General features: G+C 47.3%; 1 pseudogene; it reads right to left on the bottom strand.

Moving 5' to 3' along the window:
- Positions 1 to 758: 758 nt before the first annotated feature.
- The window catches only part of LOC135559707 (small G protein signaling modulator 2-like), a 123,082-nt pseudogene continuing 102,607 nt past the window's right edge, over positions 759 to 21,233 (bottom strand).

Consider the following 21,233-nt stretch of genomic DNA (forward strand, 5'->3'; position numbering starts at 1 on the left):
GATCAGACCCAGACCTAGACCCAGACTTAGCACTGGAACCAGGATCAGACCCAGTCCAGGACCAGACCTAGACCAGACCCAGACCAGACCCAGACTTAGCACTGGAACCAGGATCAGACCCAGTCCAGGACCAGACCTAGACCCAGACTTAGCACTGGAACCAGGATCAGACCCAGTCCAGACCCAGACCCAGTCCAGGACCAGACCTAGACCCAGTCCAGGACCAGACCTAGACCCAGACTTAGCACTGGAACCAGGATCAGACCCAGTCCAGGACCAGACCTAGACCCAGACCTAGCACTGGAACCAGGATCAGACCCAGTCCAGGTCCAGACCTAGACCCAGACTTAGCACTGGAACCAGGATCAGACCCAGTCCAGGACCAGACCTAGACCCAGACTTAGCACTGGAACCAGGATCAGACCCAGACCTAGACCCAGACTTAGCACTGGAACCAGGATCAGACCCAGTCCAGGACCAGACCTAGACCAGACCCAGACCAGACCCAGACCTAGCACTGGAACCAGGATCAGACCCAGTCCAGGACCAGACCTAGACCCAGACTTAGCACTGGAACAACATCTATATACCAGGTCCAGACCTAGACCCAGACTTAGCACTGGAACCAGGATCAGACCCAGTCCAGGACCAGACCTAGACCCAGACTTAGCACTGGAACCAGGATCAGACCCAGTCCAGGACCGGACCTAGACCAGACCCAGACCCAGTCCAGGACCAGAACCAGACCTAGACCAGGACCCAGCCAACATCCCTCTCCTTTCCCCCTGTTCTCTCCTTTCTCCAGGCTAGGATGGTCAACCTGGAGCCTTCATCCAGGCCAGGATGGTCAACCTGGAGCCTTCACCCTTCACTGGTCCGGCTGGAGGGATAGAGGGCCCACGTCTCCGTCTCTTCCACAGGTTTGTGAGGTATAAAGAGGGGTAAGAGAGGGAGGGAACTGTGCTGGATGCAGAGGATGGATGGGCAGGTGGAGTGATGGTATCTGGCTCCTCTCTACCTCTCCTCTTCTGGCCCTGTTCACCCTCCTCTTCCTCCTGCCCTGATCATCCTCTTCTTCATCACTTGTTCTCGATGAGAGACTGGACCTTGCGCACCAGCTCTCTGGCGATTTGAAGGATATGCTGCACGTCATGACGTTCTGCCATCTCTGTTACACACACACACACACACACACACACACACACACACACACACACACACACACACACACACACACACACACACACACACAGGAAGTCAGGGAGATGCTTTTATACACACACTATATATCTGTGCTCACAGTTTGCCTCCACCTTTCTGCTCCATCCCAACACATTTCACCATGTTCTTGTTGGAGGCTCCTGATTGGTGCAGTGGTCTAAGGCACTACAGACCCTGGTTCGTATCCAGGCTGTATCACAACCTGGCCGTGACTGGGAGTCCCATAGGGCGGCGCACAATTGGCCCAGCGTCGTCCGGGTTTGGCCTGGTGTAGGCCGCCATTGTAAATAATAATTTGTTCTTAAACTGACTTGTCATGTTAAATAAAAGGTTAAATTACATTTTTTTATTTTATTATTACATATTGCACTACTTTTGACCAGAGCCATGGGGCCCATCCCAACACATTTCACTTGGTCTAAAGTAGTGCACTATATAGGGAATAGGGTTCTATAGGGCCCTAGTCTAAAGTAGTGCACTATATATAGGGAATAGGGTTCTATAGGGCCCTGGTCTAAAGTAGTGCACTGTCTGTGTGTCTGTGTGTCTGTGTGTCTGTGTGTCTGTCTGTCTGTCTGTCTGTCTGTCTGTCTGTCTGTCTGTCTGTCTGTCTGTCTGTCTCTCTGTCTGGCTGTCTCTCTGTCTGGCTGTCTCTCTGTCTCTCTGGCTGTCTGTCTGTCTGTCTGTCTCTCTGGCTGTCTGTCTGTCTCTCTGTCTGGCTGTCTCTCTGTCTGGCTGTCTGGCTGTCTCTCTGGCTGTCTCTCTGTCTGGCTGTCTGTCTGTCTCACTGTCTCTCTGTCTGTCTGTCTCTCTGTCTGTCTGTCTCTCTGTCTGGCTGTCTCTCTGTCTCTCTGTCTCTCTGTCTCTCTGTCTGGCTGTCTCTCTGTCTGGCTGTCTCTCTGTCTGGCTGTCTCTCTGTCTGGCTGTCTCTCTGTCTCTGTCTGTCTGTCACCGTTGAAGAAGGTGATGATGTCAGTGAAGTCCATGGTATTGTCTCTGATGATCTCTCTGTAGACCTCTACCAGAGCCAGGGCCAGGAACAGGACGAAGTGCTGAGAGGAGATGTGAGGGGCCACCCAGATCACCTCCCATACTGAGAACACATCCTGGTACAGCAGCTCTGGAGGGGAGAGACACACAGAGGACACACATACACACACAGGACACACACACACACAGAGGGCACACACATACACAGAGGAGACACAGGACAGACACATACACAGAGGGGACACAGGACAGACACATACACAGAGGAGACACAGGACAGACACATACACAGAGGAGACACAGGACAGACACATACACAGGACAGACACATACACAGATGAGACACAGGACAGACACATACACAGAGGAGACACAGGACAGACACATACACAGAGGACACACACACACACACACAGAGGACACACACACACACACACACACAGAGGACACACACACACACATACACAGAGGAGACACAGGACAGACACATACACAGAGGAGACACAGGACAGACACACACACAGAGGAGACACACACACAGAGGACACACACACACACATACACAGAGGAGACACAGGACAGACACATACACAGAGGAGACACAGGACAGACACACACACAGAGGAGACACACACACAGAGGACACACACACACACGCACACACACACAGAGGAGACACACACACAGAGGACACACACACACACATACACAGAGGAGACACAGGACACACACACACAGAGGACACACACACACACATACACAGAGGAGACACAGGACAGACATACACAGAGGAGACACAGGACAGACACACACACAGAGGACACACACACAGAGGACACACACACACACGCACACACACACAGAGGAGACACACACAGAGGACACACACACACACATACACAGAGGAGACACAGGACAGACACATACACAGAGGAGACACAGGACACACACACACACAGAGGAGACACACACACAGAGGACACACACACACACACATACACAGAGGAGACACAGGGCAGACACATACACAGAGGAGACACAGGACAGACACACACACAGAGGACACACACACACAGAGGACACACACACAGAGGAGACACAGGACAGACACACACACAGAGGACACACACACACACGCACACACACACACACACACACACACACACACACACACACACAGAGGACACACACACAGAGGACACACACACAGAGGACACACACACAGAGGACACACAAAGTTATTTGCATTGTATTTCAACTCCAATCTGAAATGTCATACAGTGTACTACTGGCTCATATCATATAAAACCACTGGCTCATATCATATAAAACCACTGGCTCATATCATATAAAACCACTGGCTCATATCATATAAAACCACTGGCTCATATCATATAAAACTCCTGGCTCATATCATATAAAACCACTGGCTCATATCATATAAAACCACTGGCTCATATCATATAAAACCACTGGCTCATATCATATAAAACCACTGGCTCATATCATATAAAACTCCTGGCTCATATCATATAAAACTCCTGGCTCATATCATATAAAACCACTGGCTCATATCATATAAAACTCCTGGCTCATATCATATAAAACTCCTGGCTCATATCATATAAAACCACTGGCTCATATCATATAAAACCACTGGCTCATATCATATAAAACCACTGGCTCATATCATATAAAACTCCTGGCTCATATCATATAAAACTCCTGGCTCATATCATATAAAACCACTGGCTCATATCATATAAAACCACTGGCTCATATCATATAAAACCACTGGCTCATATCATATAAAACCACTGGCTCATATCATATAAAACCACTGGCTCATATCATATAAAACCACTGGCTCATATCATATAAAACTCCTGGCTCATATCATATAAAACCACTGGCTCATATCATATAAAACCACTGGCTCATATCATATAAAACCACTGGCTCATATCATATAAAACCACTGGCTCATATCATATAAAACCACTGGCTCATATCATATAAAACTCCTGGCTCATATCATATAAAACCACTGGCTCATATCATATAAAACCACTGGCTCATATCATATAAAACCACTGGCTCATATCATATAAAACCACTGGCTCATATCATATAAAACCACTGGCTCATATCATATAAAACCACTGGCTCATATCATATAAAACCACTGGCTCATATCATATAAAACCACTGGCTCATATCATATAAAACTACCTGCTGAAGACAGAACCAAGGTTGGTAAAACTCCTGGCTCATATCATATAAAACTACCTGCTGAAGACAGAACCAAGGTTGGTAAAACTCCTGGCTCATATCATATAAAACTACCTGCTGAAGACAGAACCAAGGTTGGTAAAACTCCTGGCTCATATCGTATAAAACTACCTGCTGAAGACAGAACCAAGGTTGGTAAAACTCCTGGCTCATATCATATAAAACTACCTGCTGAAGACAGAACCAAGGTTGGTAAAACTCCTGGCTCATATCATATAAAACTACCTGCTGAAGACAGAACCAAGGTTGGTAAAACTCCTGGCTCATATCATATAAAACTACCTGCTGAAGACAGAACCAAGGTTGGTAAAACTCCTGGCTCATATCGTATAAAACTACCTGCTGAAGACAGAACCAAGGTTGGTAAAATTCCTGGCTCATATCGTTTAAAACTGCCTGCTGAAGACAGAACCAAGGTTGGTAAAACTCCTGGCTCATATTATATAAAACTACCTGCTGAAGACAGAACCAAGGTTGGTAAAACTCCTGGCTCATATCATATAAAACTACCTGCTGAAGACAGAACCAAGGTTGGTAAAACTCCTGGCTCATATCATATAAAACTACCTGCTGAAGACAGAACCAAGGTTGGTAAAACTCCTGGCTCATATCATATAAAACTACCTGCTGAAGACAGAACCAAGGTTGGTAAAACTCCTGGCTCAAATCATATAAAACTACCTGCTGAAGACAGAACCAAGGTTGGTAAAACTCCTGGCTCATATCATATAAAACTCCCTGCTGAAGACAGAACCAAGGTTGGTAAAACACCTAGCACATCACATACAGTTGAAGTCAGAAGTTTACATACACCTTAGCCAAATAGAGTTTTTCACAATTCCCGACATTTAATCCTCTTAAAAATTCCCTGTTTTAGGTCAGTTAGGATCACCACTTTATTTTAAGAATGTGAAATGTCAGAATAATTGTAGAGAGAATGATTTATTTCAGCTTTTATTTCTTTCATCACATTCCCAGTGGGTCAGAAGTGTACATACACTCAATTAGTATTTGGTAGCATTGCCTTTAAATTGTTTAACTTGGGTCAAACGTTTCGGGTAGCCTTCCACAAGATTCTCACAATAAATTGGCCCATTCCTCCTGACAGAGCTGGTGTAACTGAGTCAGGTTTGTAGGCCTCCTTGCTCGCACACACTTTTTCAGTTCTGCCCACACATTTTCTATGGGATTGAGGTCAGGGCTTTGTGATGGCCACTCCAATACCTTGACTTTGTTGTCCTTAAACCATATTCTGCCACAACTTTGGAAGTATGCTTGAGGTCATTGTCCATTTGGAAGACCCATTTGAAAACCAAGCTTTAACTTCCTGACTGATGTCGCTTCAATATATCCACAAACTTTTCCTTCCTCATGATGTCATCTATTTTGTGAAGTGCACCAGTCCCTCGTGCAGCAAAGCACCCCCACAACATGATGCTGCCACCCCCTTGCTTCACGGTTGGGATGGTGTTCTTCGGCTTGCAAGCCTACCTCTTTTTCCTCCAAACATAACAATGGTCATTATGGCCAAACAGTTCTATTTAATTCATCAGACCAGAGGACATTTCTCCAAAAAGTATGATCTTTGTCCCCATGTGCAGTTGCAAACCGTAGTCTGGCTTTTTTATGGAGGTTTTGGAGCAGTGGCTTCTTCCTTGCTGAGGACTCATTTTACTGTATAGATACTTTTGTAGCTGTTTCCTCCAGCATCTTCACAAGGTCCTTTGCTGTTGTTCTGTGATTGATTTGCACTTTTCGCACCAAAGTACGTTCATCTCTAGGAGATAGAACGTGTCTCCTTCCTGAGCGGTATGACGGCCGCGTGGTCCCATGGTGTTTATACTAGCGTACTATTGTTTGTACAGATGAACGTGGTACCTTCAGCCGTTTTGGAAATTGCTCCCAAGGATGAACCAGCGAGTAATATACTCGGAAGCGGTGGATGGTGTGCATGCCTCCTGAGTCGGAATAGAAGTCCACTCCATCCTCTTGTTCGGCGTCGTCATCTTGGAGCAGCCCAAGATTCTCTTACTTACCTGTAACCCCCCATAGTCTCACACTGCTTCTCTTACTTACCTGTAACCCCCCCATAGTCTCACACTGCTTCTCTTAGTTACCTGTAACCCCCATAGTCTCACACTGCTTCTCTTACTTACCTGTAACCCCCATAGTCTCACACTGCTTCTCTTACTTACCTGTAACCCCCATAGTCTCACACTGCTTCTCTTACTTACCTGTAACCCCCATAGTCTCACACTGCTTCTCTTACTTACCTGTAACCCCCCCCATAGTCTCACACTGCTTCTCTTACTTGCCTGTAACCCCCCATAGTCTCACACTGCTTCTCTTACTTACCTGTAACCCCCCCATAGTCTCACACTGCTTCTCTTACTTACCTGTAACCCCTCCATAGTCTCACACTGCTTCTCTTACTTACCTGTAACCCCCCCCCATAGTCTCACACTGCTTCTCTTACTTACCTGTAACCCCCCATAGTCTCACACTGCTTCTCTTACTTACCTGTACCCCCATAGTCTCACACTGCTTCTCTTACTTACCTGTAACCCCCCATAGTCTCACACTGCTTCTCTTAGTTACCTGTAACCCCCATAGTCTCACACTGCTTCTCTTACTTACCTGTAACCCCTCCATAGTCTCACACTGCTTCTCTTACTTACCTGTAACCCCCCATAGTCTCACACTGCTTCTCTTACTTACCTGTAACCCCCCATAGTCTCACACTGCTTCTCTTACTTACCTGTAACCCCCCATAGTCTCACACTGCTTCTCTTACTTACCTGTAACCCCCATAGTCTCACACTGCTTCTCTTACTTACCTGTAACCCCCCGCCTCCATAGTCTCACACTGCTTCTCTTACTTACCTGTAACGCCCCATAGTCTCACACTGCTTCTCTTACTTACCTGTAACCCCCCATAGTCTCACACTGCTTCTCTTACTTACCTGTAAGCCCTCCATAGTCTCACACTGCTTCTCTTACTTACCTGTAACCCCCATAGTCTCACACTGCTTCTCTTACTTACCTGTAACCCCCATAGTCTCACACTGTTTCTCTTACTTACCTGTAACCCCCCCATAGTCTCACACTGCTTCTCTTACTTGCCTGTAACCCCCCCATAGTCTCACACTGCTTCTCTTACTTGCCTGTAACCCCCCATAGTCTCACACTGCTTTTCTTACTTACCTGTAACCCCCTCCCCATAGTCTCACACTGCTTCTCTTACTTACCTGTAACCCTCCCCCCATAGTCTCACACTGCTTCTCTTACTTACCTGTAACCCCCCCATAGTCTCACACTGCTTCTCTTACTTGCCCGTAACCCCCATAGTCTCACACTGCTTCTCTTACTTGCCTGTAACCCCCCCCATAGTCTCACACTGCTTCTCTTACTTGCCTGTAACCCCCCCATAGTCTCACACTGCTTCGTACACAATGTATACGAAATGCTTCAGTCTGGTTTTAGACCCCATCATAGCACTGAGACGGCACTTGTGAAGGTGGTAAATTACATTTTAATGGCATCGGACCGAGGCTCTGCATCTGTCCTCGTGCTCCTAGACCTTAGTGCTGCTTTTGATCCCATCGATCACCACATTCTTTTGGAGAGATTGGAAACCCAAATTGGTCTACACGGACAAGTTCTGGCCTGGTTTAGATCTTATCTGTCGGAAAGATATCAGTTTGTCTCTGTGAATGGTTTGTCCTCTGACAAATCAACTGTAAATTTCGGTGTTCCTCAAGGTTCTGTTTTAGGACCACTATTGTTTTCACTATATATTTTACCTCTTGGGGATGTTATTCGAAAACATAATGTAAACTTTCACTGCTATGCGGATGACACACAGCTGTACATTTCAATGAAACATGGTGAAGCCCCAAAATTGCCCTCGCTAGAAGCATGTGTTTCAGACATAAGGAAGTGGATGGCTGCAAACTTTCTACTATTAAACTCGGACAAAACAGAGATGCTTGTTCTAGGTCCCAAGAAACAAAGAGATCTTCTGTTGAATCTGACAATTAATCTTAATGGTTGTACAGTCGTCTCAAATAAAACTGTGAAGGACCTCGGCGTTACTCTGGACCCTGATCTCTCTTTTGAAGAACATATCAAGACCATTTCGAGGACAGCTTTTTTCCATCTACGTAACATTGCAAAAATCAGAAACTTTCTGTCCAAAAATGATGCAGAAAAATTAATCCATGCTTTTGTCACTTCTAGGTTAGACTACTGCAATGCTCTATTTTCCGGCTACCCGGATAAAGCACTAAATAAACTTCAGTTAGTGCTAAATACGGCTGCTAGAATCCTGACTAGAACCAAAAAATTTGATCATATTACTCCAGTGCTAGCCTCTCTACACTGGCTTCCTGTCAAAGCAAGGGCTGATTTCAAGGTTTTACTGCTAACCTACAAAGCATTACATGGGCTTGCTCCTACCTATCTCTCTGATTTGGTCCTGCCGTACATACCTACACGTACGCTACGGTCACAAGACGCAGGCCTCCTAATTGTCCCTAGAATTTCTAAGCAAACAGCTGGAGGCAGGGCTTTCTCCTATAGAGCTCCATTTTTATGGAACGGTCTGCCTACCCATGTCAGAGACGCAAAAGTCTTTACTGAAGACTCATCTCTTCAGTGGGTCATATGATTGAGTGTAGTCTGGCCCAGGAGTGGGAAGGTGAAAGGAAAGGCTCTGGAGCAACGAACCGCCCTTGCTGTCTCTGCCTGGCCGGTTCCCCTCTTTCCACTGGGATTCTCTGCCTCTAACCCTGTTACGGGGCTGAGTCACTGGCTTACTGGGGCTCTCTCATGCCGTCCCTGGGGGGTGCGTCACCTGGGTGGGTTGATTCACTGTTGTGGTCAGCCTGTCTGGGTTGGCGCCCCCCTTGGGTGCCGTGGCGGAGATCTTTGTGGGCTATACTCGGCCTTGTCTCAGGATGGTAAGTTGGTGGTTGAAGATATCCCTCTAGTGGTGTGGGGGCTGTGCTTTGGCAAAGTGGGTGGGGTTATATCCTTCCTGTTTGGCCCTGTCCGGGGTGTCCTCGGATGGGGCCACAGTGTCTCCTGACCCTTCCTGTCTCAGCCTCCAGTATTTATGCTGCAGTAGTTTATGTGTCGGGGCTAGGGTCAGTTTGTTATATCTGGAGTACTTCTCCTGTCCTATTCGGTGTCCTGTGTGAATCTAAGTGTGCGTTCTCTAATTCTCTCCTTCTCTCTTTCTTTCTCTCTCTCGGAGGACCTGAGCCCTAGGACCATGCCCCAGGACTACCTGACATGATGACTCCTTGCTGTCCCCAGTCCACCTGGCCATGCTGCTGCTCCAGTTTCAACTGGCCTGGGCCCTAGGACCATGTCCCAGGACTACCTGACATGATGACTCCTTGCTGTCCCCAGTCCACCTGGCCATGCTGCTGCTCCAGTTTCAACTGTTCTGCCTTACTATTATTCAACCATGCTGGTCATTTATGAACATTTGAACATCTTGGCCACGTTCTGTTATAATCTCCACCCGGCACAGCCAGAAGAGGACTGGCCACCCCACATATGCTCTCTCTAATTCTCTCTTTCTTTCTCTCTCTCGGAGGACCTGAGCCCTAGGACCGTGCCCCAGGACTACCTGACATGATGACTCCTTGCTGTCCCCAGTCCACCTGACTGTGCTGCTGCTCCAGTTTCAACTGTTCTGCCTTATTATTATTCGACCATGCTGGTCATTTATGAACATTTGAACATCTTGGTCATGTTCTGTTATAATCTCTACCCGGCACAGCCAGAAGAGGACTGGCCACCCCACATAGCCTGGTTCCTCTCTAGGTTTCTTCCTAGGTTTTGGCCTTTCTAGGGAGTTTTTCCTAGCCACCGTGCTTTTACACCTGCATTGTTTGCTGTTTGGGGTTTTAGGCTGGGTTTCTGTACAGCACTTTGAGATATCAGCTGATGTACGAAGGGCTATATAAATAAATTTGATTTGATTTGATTTTGATTCTCTTACTTACCTGTAACCCCCCCCCCCCCCATAGTCTCACACTGCTTCTCTTACTTACCTGTAACCCCCCCATAGTCTCACACTGCTTCTCTTACTTACCTGTAACCCCCATAGTCTCACACTGCTTCTCTTACTTACCTGTAACCCCCCATAGTCTCACACTGCTTCTCTTACTTACCTGTAACCCCCCATAGTCTCACACTGCTTCTCTTACTTACCTGTAACCCCCATAGTCTCACACTGCTTCTCTTAGTTACCTGTAACCCCCCCCCATAGTCTCACACTGCTTCTCTTACTTACCTGTAACCCCCCCATAGTCTCACACTGCTTCTCTTACTTACCTGTAACCCCCCATAGTCTCACACTGCTTCTCTTACTTACCTGTAACCCCCATAGTCTCACACTGCTTCTCTTACTTACCTGTAACCCCCCATAGTCTCACACTGCTTCTCTTACTTACCTGTAACCCCCATAGTCTCACACTGCTTCTCTTACTTACCTGTAACCCCCCCCATAGTCTCACACTGCTTCTCTTACTTACCTGTAACCCCCATAGTCTCACACTGCTTCTCTTACTTACCTGTAACCCCCATAGTCTCACACTGCTTCTCTTACTTACCTGTAACCCCCCATAGTCTCACACTGCTTCTCTTAGTTACCTGTAACCCCCCCATAGTCTCACACTGCTTCTCTTACTTACCTGTAACCCCCCCATAGTCTCACACTGCTTCTCTTACTTACCTGTAACCCCCCATAGTCTCACACTGCTTCTCTTACTTACCTGTAACCCCCATAGTCTCACACTGCTTCTCTTACTTACCTGTAACCCCCCCATAGTCTCACACTGCTTCTCTTACTTACCTGTAACCCCCCATAGTCTCACACTGCTTCTCTTAGTTACCTGTAACCCCCATAGTCTCACACTGCTTCTCTTACTTGCCTGTAACCCCCCTTCAAAATGTAATTAAATAATAGTGAATAGTGAATAATAGTGTTGTTTGTGAAGCATATCGTACCTCTTTTGAAGTCCAACAGGAACCAGCGGTAGCAGAAATAGAAGTGGGCGGAGTCTCCATTCTGATGCATCAGCTCAAACAGCTCCGAGTCCAGGATCTGATGACGTCATCAAACAGACACCACACCAGAGCGGACCACAGGTTAGGGGTCACGTTAGGATCATTCGAGCGCGCACGCACGCACGCACAGTCAGGGCGGCAGGTAGCCTAGTGGTTAGAGCGTTGGGCCAGTAACCGAAAGGTTGCTAAATCGAATCCCTAAGCTGACAAGGTAAAAAATCTGTTGCCCCTAAACAAGGCAGTTAACTCACTGTTCCTAGGCCGTCATTGTAAAATAATAATTTGTTCTTAACGGACTTGCCCTAGTTAAATAAAGGTTAACTAAAGGTTAAATAAAGGTTAACTAAAGGTGAACTAAAGGTTAAATAAAGGTTAACTAAAGGTCAACTAAAGGTTAAATAAAGGTCAACTAGAGGTCAACTAAAGGTTAAATAAAGGTCAACTAAAGGTTAACTAAATGTTAAATAAAGGTTAACTAAAGGTCAAATAAAGGTTAACTAAAGGTGAACTAAAGGTTAAATAAAGGTTAACTAAAGGTGAACTAAAGGTTAAATAAAGGTTAACTAAAGGTGAACTAAAGGTTAAATAAAGGTCAACTAAAGGTGAACTAAAGGTTAAATAAAGGTTAAAGGTTAAATAAAGGTTAAATAAATAAAACACCAGACCTGTATGAGGGACCTCATGTTGGTGAAGTGTGTGTCCATGGCACCGCCGTTGGGGAAGTTCTGGCTCATCCTCTTCATCAGCTGGGTGAAACAGCTGTACGCCAGGCACTCTGGGGGAGGAATTAGGGAAGGGAAGGGGGGGGGGGGTCAACAAATACTCTGGGGGGGAATGGAGAGGGAGGAGGAGGGGGAGGCATGGAGAGGGAGGAGGGTGAGGCGAGGGTCAACACATACTCTGGGAGAGGGAGGAAGGCATGGAGAGAGAGGAGGGCGAGGGTCAACAAATACTCTGGGGGAGGGGGAGGCATGGGGAGGGAGGAAGAGGGGGGCGATGCGAGGGTCAACACATACTATGGGGGAGGGAGGGAAGGCATGGAGAGGGAGGAGGAGGGGGCGAGGCGAGGGTCAACACATACTCTGGGAGAGGGAGGAAGGCATGAAGAGGGGAGGAGGGGGGCGAGGCGAGGGTCAACACATACTCTGGGAGAGGGAGGAAGGCATGGAGAGGGGGGTGCGAGGCAGGGGTCAACACATACTCTGGGAGAGGGAGGAGGGGGGGTGCGAGGCAAGGGTCAACACATACTCTGGGAGAGGGAGGAGGAGGGGGTGCGAGGCGAGGGTCAACACATACTCTGGGAGAGGGAGGAGGAGGGGGGTGCGAGGCGAGGGTCAACACATACTCTGGGAGAGGGAGGAAGAGGGGGGGGCGAGGCAAAGGGGCAACACATACTCTGGGAGAGGGAGGAAGAGGGGGGGGCGAGGCAAAGGGGCAACACATACTCTGGGAGAGGCTGTACTTTTTCTGTATATTGTGACCAAGGCCTAGACACATACATTCCCCTTCACTCACTGATCACTGTGTAATGCAACGGCTAATGGAAAAAGCTAATTGCAAATGGCTATAATTGCTAATGTATCATTACTAATTGCTAGCTAACAGCTAACGGCAAATGGCTAACAGGCTTCATAGGGCCCTGGTCAAAAGAAGTGCAGAGTATAGGGAATAGGGTCCCATTTGGGAGGCAACCATGTTGACTGAGGTTCCATGTTGACTGAGGTTCCTACCATCGTCCAGGATGACCATGAGAGGAGCCAGCAGGTCACACATCCCCTGGACATAACCCATCTCCAGATTCTCCCACACATAGCTGGGACAGGATGGGGAAACAAAAGGGGGAAGAGGGGAAAGAAGAGGGGTAAGAGGGGGTAAAGAAGAGGGGTAAGAGGGGGTAAAGAAGAGGGGTAAGAGGGGGAAAGAAGAGGGGTAAGAGGGGGAAAGAAGAGGGTGGAGGAAGATTGGGGAAAAAGGGGGAGGAAGAGGGGGAAAGAAGAGGGGTAAGAGGGGGTAAAGAAAAGAGGGGTAAGAGGGGGAAAGAAGAGGGGTAAGAGGGGGAAAGAAGAGGGTGGAGGAAGATTGGGGAAAAGGGGGAGAAAGAGGGGGAAAGAAGAGGGGGAAAGAAGAGGGGTAAGAGGGGGAAAGAAGAGGGGTAAGAGGGGGAAAGAAGAGGGGTAAGAGGGGGAAAGAAGAGGGTGGAGGAAGATTGGGGAAAAAGGGGGAGGAAGAGGGGAGAAAGAAGAGGCATAAAAGGGGGAGGAAGATTGTGGAAAGAGGGGAGGAAGATTGTGGAAAGAGTGGGGAGGAAGAGAGGGGTAAAGAAGAGGGGTAAGAGGGGGAAAGAGGTGGAGGAAGAGGGGGGAAAGAAGAGGTGGAGGAAAAAGGGGGAAGGGGGGAAAGAAGAGTGTGAAATAATGAGCGATCGAGTGAGCAAATAAAAGTGTGTGTGCGTGCATGTGTGTGTTTACCTGCACATGATGTTGCGTAGTTTCTCCAGGTTAGCGGTTGTAAAGTAGCAGTAGTCACGGTCACAGCGTTGAACATCTTTATCTATCCTGTGGAGGTTCAGAGCCACTGTGTCCAACAGCTCAATCTGCATACACACACACACACACACAGACACACACACACACACACATATATACACACACACACACACACAGAGACACACACAGACACACACACGCACACACACACACACACACACACACACACACACATATATACACACACACACACACACAGAGACACACACAGACACACACACGCTTCAATTTTGATCCGTTTCAGTTCACATAAAGAGTAAATATCAATGCAGTAAAATTGCCTTCAGAACAGCATCCAGAACAGCACTCAGAACAGCACTCAGAACAGTACTCAGAACAGTACCCAGAACAGTACCCAGAACAGTACCCAGAACAGTACCCAGAACAGTACTCAGAACAGTACCCAGAACAGTACTCGGAACAGTACCCGGAACAGTACCCGGAACAGTACTCGGAACAGTACCCGGAACAGTACTCAGAACAGTACTCAGAACAGTACCCAGAACAGTACTCAGAACAGCACTCAGAACAGTACCCAGAACAGTACTCAGAACAGCACTCGGAACAGTACCCGGAACAGTACCCGGAACAGTACTCGGAACAGCACTCGGAACAGCACTCGGAACAGCACTCGGAACAGCACTCAGAACAGTATCCAGAACAGTACTCAGAACAGTATTCAGAACAGTATTCAGAACAGTACCCAGAACAGTATTCAGAACAGTACCCAGAACAGTATTCAGAACAGTACCCAGAACAGTATTCAGAACAGTATTCAGAACAGTACCCAGAACAGTATTCAGAACAGTACCCAGAACAGTACCCAGAACAGTACCCAGAACAGTATTCAGAACAGTACCCAGAACAGTACCCAGAACAGTACCCAGAACAGTACTGATCTATGTGTTTCGATATGCAATTCAATGATGCTCCCTGTGAGTGCAGGGAGTCTTTATTGAGTATCTGTCGCTGTGTGTGTGTGTGTGTTCTCAACGGCTGGCCATGCCTTCCGCCTGGCTACTCCTACCTCGGCCAACAGCTCCGGCCCCCCCGCAGCTCCTCGCCCAAGCCTCTCCAGGTTCTCCTTTACCCAAATCCAGATAGCAGATGTTCTGAAAGAGCTGCAAAACCTGGACCCGTATAAATCAGCTGGGCTTGACAATCTGGACCCTCTATTTCTGAAACTATCCGCCGCCATTGTCGCAACCCCTATTACCAGCCTGTTCAACCTCTCTTTCATATCGTCTGAGATCCCCAAGGATTGGAAAGCTGCCGCAGTCATCCCCCTCTTCAAAGGGGGAGACACCCTGGACCCAAACTGTTACAGACCTATATCCATTCTGCCCTGCCTATCTAAGGTCTTCGAAAGCCAAGTCAACAAACAGGTCACTGACCATCTCGAATCCCACCGTACCTTCTCCGCTATGCAATCTGGTTTCCGAGCCGGTCATGGGTGCACCTCAGCCACACTCAAGGTACTAAACGACATCATAACCGCCATCGATAAAAGACAGTACTGTGCAGCAGTCTTCATCGACCTTGCCAAGGCTTTCGACTCTGTCAATCACCATATTCTTATCGGCAGACTCAGTAGCCTCGGCTTTTCGGATGACTGCCTTGCCTGGTTCACCAATTACTTTGCAGACAGAGTTCAGTGTGTCAAATCGGAGGGCATGTTGTCCGGTCCTCTGGCAGTCTCTATGGGGGTGCCACAGGGTTCAATTCTCGGGCCGACTCTTTTCTCTGTGTATATCAATGATGTTGCTCTTGCTGCGGGCGATTCCCTGATCCACCTCTACGCAGACGACACCATTCTATACACTTTCGGCCCGTCATTGGACACTGTGCTATCTAACCTCAATCGAGCTTCAATGCCATACAACACTCCTTCCGTGGCCTCCAACTGCTCTTAAACGCTAGTAAAACCAAATGCATGCTTTTCAACCGATCGCTGCCTGCACCCGCTTGCCCGACTAGCATCACCACACTGGATGGTTCCGACCTTGAATATGTGGACACCTATAAGTACCTAGGTGTCTGGCTAGACTGCAAACTCTCCTTCCAGACCCATATCAAACATCTCCAATCGAAAATCAAATCAAGAGTCGGCTTTCTATTCGCAACAAAGCCTCCTTCACTCACGCTGCCAAGCTTACCTAGTAAAACTGACTATCCTACCGATCCTCGACTTCGGCGATGTCATCTACAAAATGGCTTCCAACACTCTTCTCAGCAAACTGGATGCAGTTTATCACAGTGCCATCCGTTTTGTCACTAAAGCACCTTATACTACCCACCACTGCGACTTGTATGCTCTAGTCGGCTGGCCCTCGCTACATATTAGTCGCCAGACCCACTGGCTCCAGGTCATCTACAAGGCCATGCTAGGCAAAGCTCCGCCTTATCTCAGCTCACTGGTCACGATGGCAACACCCATCCGTAGCACGCGCTCCAGCAGGTGTATCTCATTGAGCATCCCCAAAGCCAACACCTCATTCGGCCGCCTTTCGTTCCAGTACTCTGCTGCCTGTGACTGGAACGATTTGCAAAAAATCGCTGAAGTTGGAGACTTTTATCTCCCTCACCAACTTCAAACATCAGCTATCTGAGCAGCTAACCGATCGCTGCAGCTGTACATAATCTATTGGTAAATAGCCCACCCATTTTCACCTACCTCATCCCCACAGTTTTTATTTATTTACCTTTCTGCTCTTTTGCACACAAATATCTCTACCTGTACATGATCATCTGATCATTTATCACTCCAGTGTTAATCTGCAATATTGTAATTATTCGCCTACCTCCTCATGCCTTTTGCACACATTGTATATAGACACCCCTTTTTTTTCTCTACTGTGTTATTGACTTGTTAATTGTTTACTCCATGTGTAACTCTGTGTTGTCTGTTCACTCTGCTATGCTTTATCTTGGCCAGGTCGCAGTTGCAAATGAGAACCTGTTCTCAACTAGCCTACCTGGTTAAATAAAGGTGAAATAAAATAAATAAATAAAAGTGTGTGTCCAGTACTTACCGTATAGGAGGAGAGTGAAGGCATCCTCTCTGCTCCTCCATTCTCATTGGTCATCAACTTATCCAGCTGACTGCACAGCATCTCCTCACTCAACCAATCCTGTCGCCCCTTCTCCTCCGTCACACTGTACGAGTGTGGCCGAGGCTCCTCCCCTGCTCCCCCCTCCTGCCCGGCTCCTCCCTCCTGCCCGGCTCCCCCCTTCTCCTCCGTGCTCTGTCCATCGTCGATAGAGGAGAGAATCTGAGAGTGCCCGGAGTCAGGGGAGTCAAACTCCACTAGGGGGCGCTCATCAGGAGCTAGTGCCTCACTGGCTGCGGGGAGAATCACTGTAGAGTGGCCGGGGGTGTCTCTCCCTCCCCCTCCTGGGGTTTCCTGCCCCCCCGCCCCTGTGTCGGGCTCATACACTGACATGAACACCTGGCAGGAGGGAGGGAGGAGAAAGCAGGAGGGTTGGGGAGGACGGAGAAGGGCGGAGGAGGAGGGAGGAAGGGGGAGGAGGGAGGAAAAGGAGGGAGAAGGCAGGAGGCTTGAGGAGGACGGAGAAGGGGGGAGGAGGAGGGAGGAAAAGGGAGGAGGCGGCAGGAGGTTTGAGGAGGACGGAGAAGGGCAGAGGAGGAGGGAGGAAGGGGGAGAATGCAGAAGGCTTGAGGAGGACGGAGAAAGGGGGAAGAGGGAGGATAAGGGGGAGAGGGCAGGAGGATGAAGGGGGGAGGAGGAGGGAGGAAAAGGAGGATTGGGGATGACGGAGAAGGAGGGAGGAGGAGGGGTAGAGATGTTTTTTTTTTAATAAACAGCTAAAACAAACAGGAAAACTACCCTTTCTAGTTATATGTAATGTTTGCACATGTTTTTATAATGATTAAAAAAATAAACTTTATTCAATCAACCAACCAATTAATCAACCAATCAACCAATCAACCAACCAATTAATCAACCAACCAATTAATCAACCAATCAACCAACCAATTAATCAACCAACCAATTAATCAACCAATCAACCAACCAATTAATCAACCAATCAACCAACCAATTAATCAACCAATCAACCAACCAATTAATCAACCAACCAATTAATCAACCAACCAATTAATCAATCAATCAACCAACCAATTAATCAACCAATCAACCAACCAATCAACCAACCAATAATCAACAACCAACAATCAACCAACCAATTAATCAACAACCAATTAATCAACCAATCAACTTAATCAACCAATCAACCAACCAATTAATCAACCAATCAACCAGAATTAATCAAGTTAATCAACCAATCTTGTCAAGGGCAACCAACCCACCTCATGCTGCTTCCTGAAGACAGATTAACAAAGATGGCCGACTGCATCTCTTTCTCTCTCTGCTTGACGATCACCTCGCAGGCCTTCCACTCCTTCATCACCTGCTGGTACAGTGCACCGATCTTCTCATCGATCTACAGACCAACACGGTATGACAAGATGTTTATTATAAATATATTTATGACATTTGGAAACTGAGAGGGGGTTACAGCGAAGTGGGAAGACAGGAAGGAAGAAGTGGAAACAGCTCTTGAACCCCGTCTCTGGTGGGGTACATGTGGTCAGATCTTAAAACACAGAGACAGAGAGACATACGTATTGTTAGCTACCTGGCTCATGTCCTTCTTGCCCATACCAAACTTGTAGTGACCCAGCAGGAAGGGCCAGACTTCCTTCCTGATGTCATGCTGTACACCTCCGTAATACACCAGCCACAACAACTCCAACTCCTTATAGTTCTAGAGAGACAGAGAGAGACAATTTATTTTATTTTATTCTACCTTTATTTAACCAGATAGGCTAGTTGAGAACAAGTTCTCATTTACAATTACAACCTGGCCAAGATAAAGCAAAGCAGTTCGACACAATACAACAACACAGAGTTACACATGGAGTAAAACAAACATACAGTCAATAATACAGTAGAAAAATAAGTCTATATACGATGAGCAAATGAGGTGAGATAAGGGAGGTAAAGGCCATGGTGGCGAAGTAAATACAAGTAGCAAGTAAAAAACTAGAATGGTAGATTTGCAGTGGAAGAATGTGCAAAGTAGAAATAAAAATAATGGGGAGCAAAATAAATAAATAAATACAGTAGGGGGAGAGGTAGTTGTTTGGGCTAAATTATAGATGGGCTATGTACAGGTGCAGTAATCTGTGAGCTGCTCTGACAGCTGGTGACACTGAACTCTATCAGAGAAGTAGTTGGTGAACCAGGCGAGGCAATCATTTGAGAAACCAAGGCTATCGAGTCTGCCGATGAGGATGTGGTGATTGACAGAGTCGAACGCCTTGGCCAGGTCAATGAATACGGCTGCACAGTATTGTTTCTTAACGATGGCGGTTAAGATATCGTTTAGGACCTTGAGCGTGGCTGAGGTGCACCCATGACCAGCTCGGAAACCAGATTGCATAGCGGAGAAGGTGCGGTGGGATTTGAAATGGTCGGTAATCTGTTTGTTGACTTGGCTTTCGAAGACCTTAGAAAGGCAGGGTAGGATAGGATAGATATAGATATAGGTCTATAGCAGTTCTGTCCCCCCTTTTGAAGAGGGGGATGACCGCAGCTGCTTTCCAATCTTTGGGAATCTCAGACGACACGAAAGAGGTTGAACAGGCTAGTAATAGGGGTTGCAACCATTTTTGGCAGATCATTTTAGAAAGAGAGGGTCCAGATTGTCTAGCCCGGCTGATTTGTAGGGGTCCAGATTTTGCAGCTCTTTCAGAACATCAGCTGACTGGATTTGGGAGAAGAAGAAATGGGGAAGGCTTGGGCGAGTTGCTGTGGGGGGTGCAGTGCTGTTGACCGGGGTAGGGGTAGCCAGGTGGAAAGCATGGCCAGCCGTAGAAAAATGCTTGTTGAAATTTACAATTATAGTTATATTATTTATTGGTGGTGACAGAGTTTCCTATCCTCAGTGCAGTGGGCAGCTGGGAGGAGGTGTTCTTATTCTCCATGGACTTTACAGTGTCCCAGAAATGTTTTGAGTTTGTGTTGCAGGAAGCAAATTTCTGCTTGAAAAAGCTAGCCTTGGCTTTTCTAACTGCCTGTGTATATTGGTTTCTAGCTTCCCTGAACAGCTGCATATCACGGGGGCTGTTCAATGCTATAATGCAGAACGCCATAGGATGTTTTTGTGTTGGTTAAGGGCAGTCAGGTCTGGAGAGAATCAAGAGCTATATTTGTTCCTGGTTCAACATTTCTTGAATGGAGCATGCTTATTTAAGATGGTGAGGAAGGTATTTAAAAAAAATACCCAGGCATCCTCTACTGACGGGATGAGATCAATATTCTTCCAGGATACCCGGCCAGGTCGATTAGAAAGACCTGCTCGCTGAAGTGTTTCAGGGAGAGTTTGACAGTGATGAGTGGAGGTAGTTTGACCGCTGACCCATTACGGATGGGTCAGCGAGGCAATGAGGCAATGATCACTGAGATCTTGATTGAAAACAGCAGAGGTGTATTTAGAGGGCAAGTTGGTCAGGATGATATCTATGAGGGTGTTAACTGCTTTGGGGTGGTACCTGGTAGGTTCATTGATCATTTGTGTGAGATTGAGGGCATCAAGCTTAGATTGTAGGATGGCTGGGGTGTTAAGCATGTTCCAGTTTAGGTCACTAAGCAGCACAAGCTCTGAAGATAGATGGGGGGCAATCAGTTCACATATGGTGTCCAGAGCACAGCTGGGGGCAGAGGGTTGTCTATAGCAGGTGGCAATGGTAAGAGACTTGTTTTTAGAGAGGTGGATTTTTAAAAGTAGAAGTTAAACATGTTTGGGTACAGACCTGGATAGTAGGACAGAACTCTGCAGGCTATCTCTGCAGTAGATTGCAACACCGCCCCCTTTGGCAGTTCTATCTTGTCTGAAAATGTTATAGTTAGGGATGGAGATTTCAGAGTTTTTGGTGGTCTTCCTAAGCCAGGATTCAGGCTCGGCTAGAACATTCAGGTTGGCAGAGTGTGCTAAAGCAGTGAATAAAACAAACTTAGGGAGGAGGCTTCTAATGTTAACATGCATGAAACCAAGGCTATTATGGTTACAGAAGAC

This window comes from Oncorhynchus nerka, linkage group LG14 (assembly GCF_034236695.1).
Source record: "Oncorhynchus nerka isolate Pitt River linkage group LG14, Oner_Uvic_2.0, whole genome shotgun sequence".
Lineage (NCBI taxonomy): Eukaryota > Metazoa > Chordata > Actinopteri > Salmoniformes > Salmonidae > Oncorhynchus > Oncorhynchus nerka.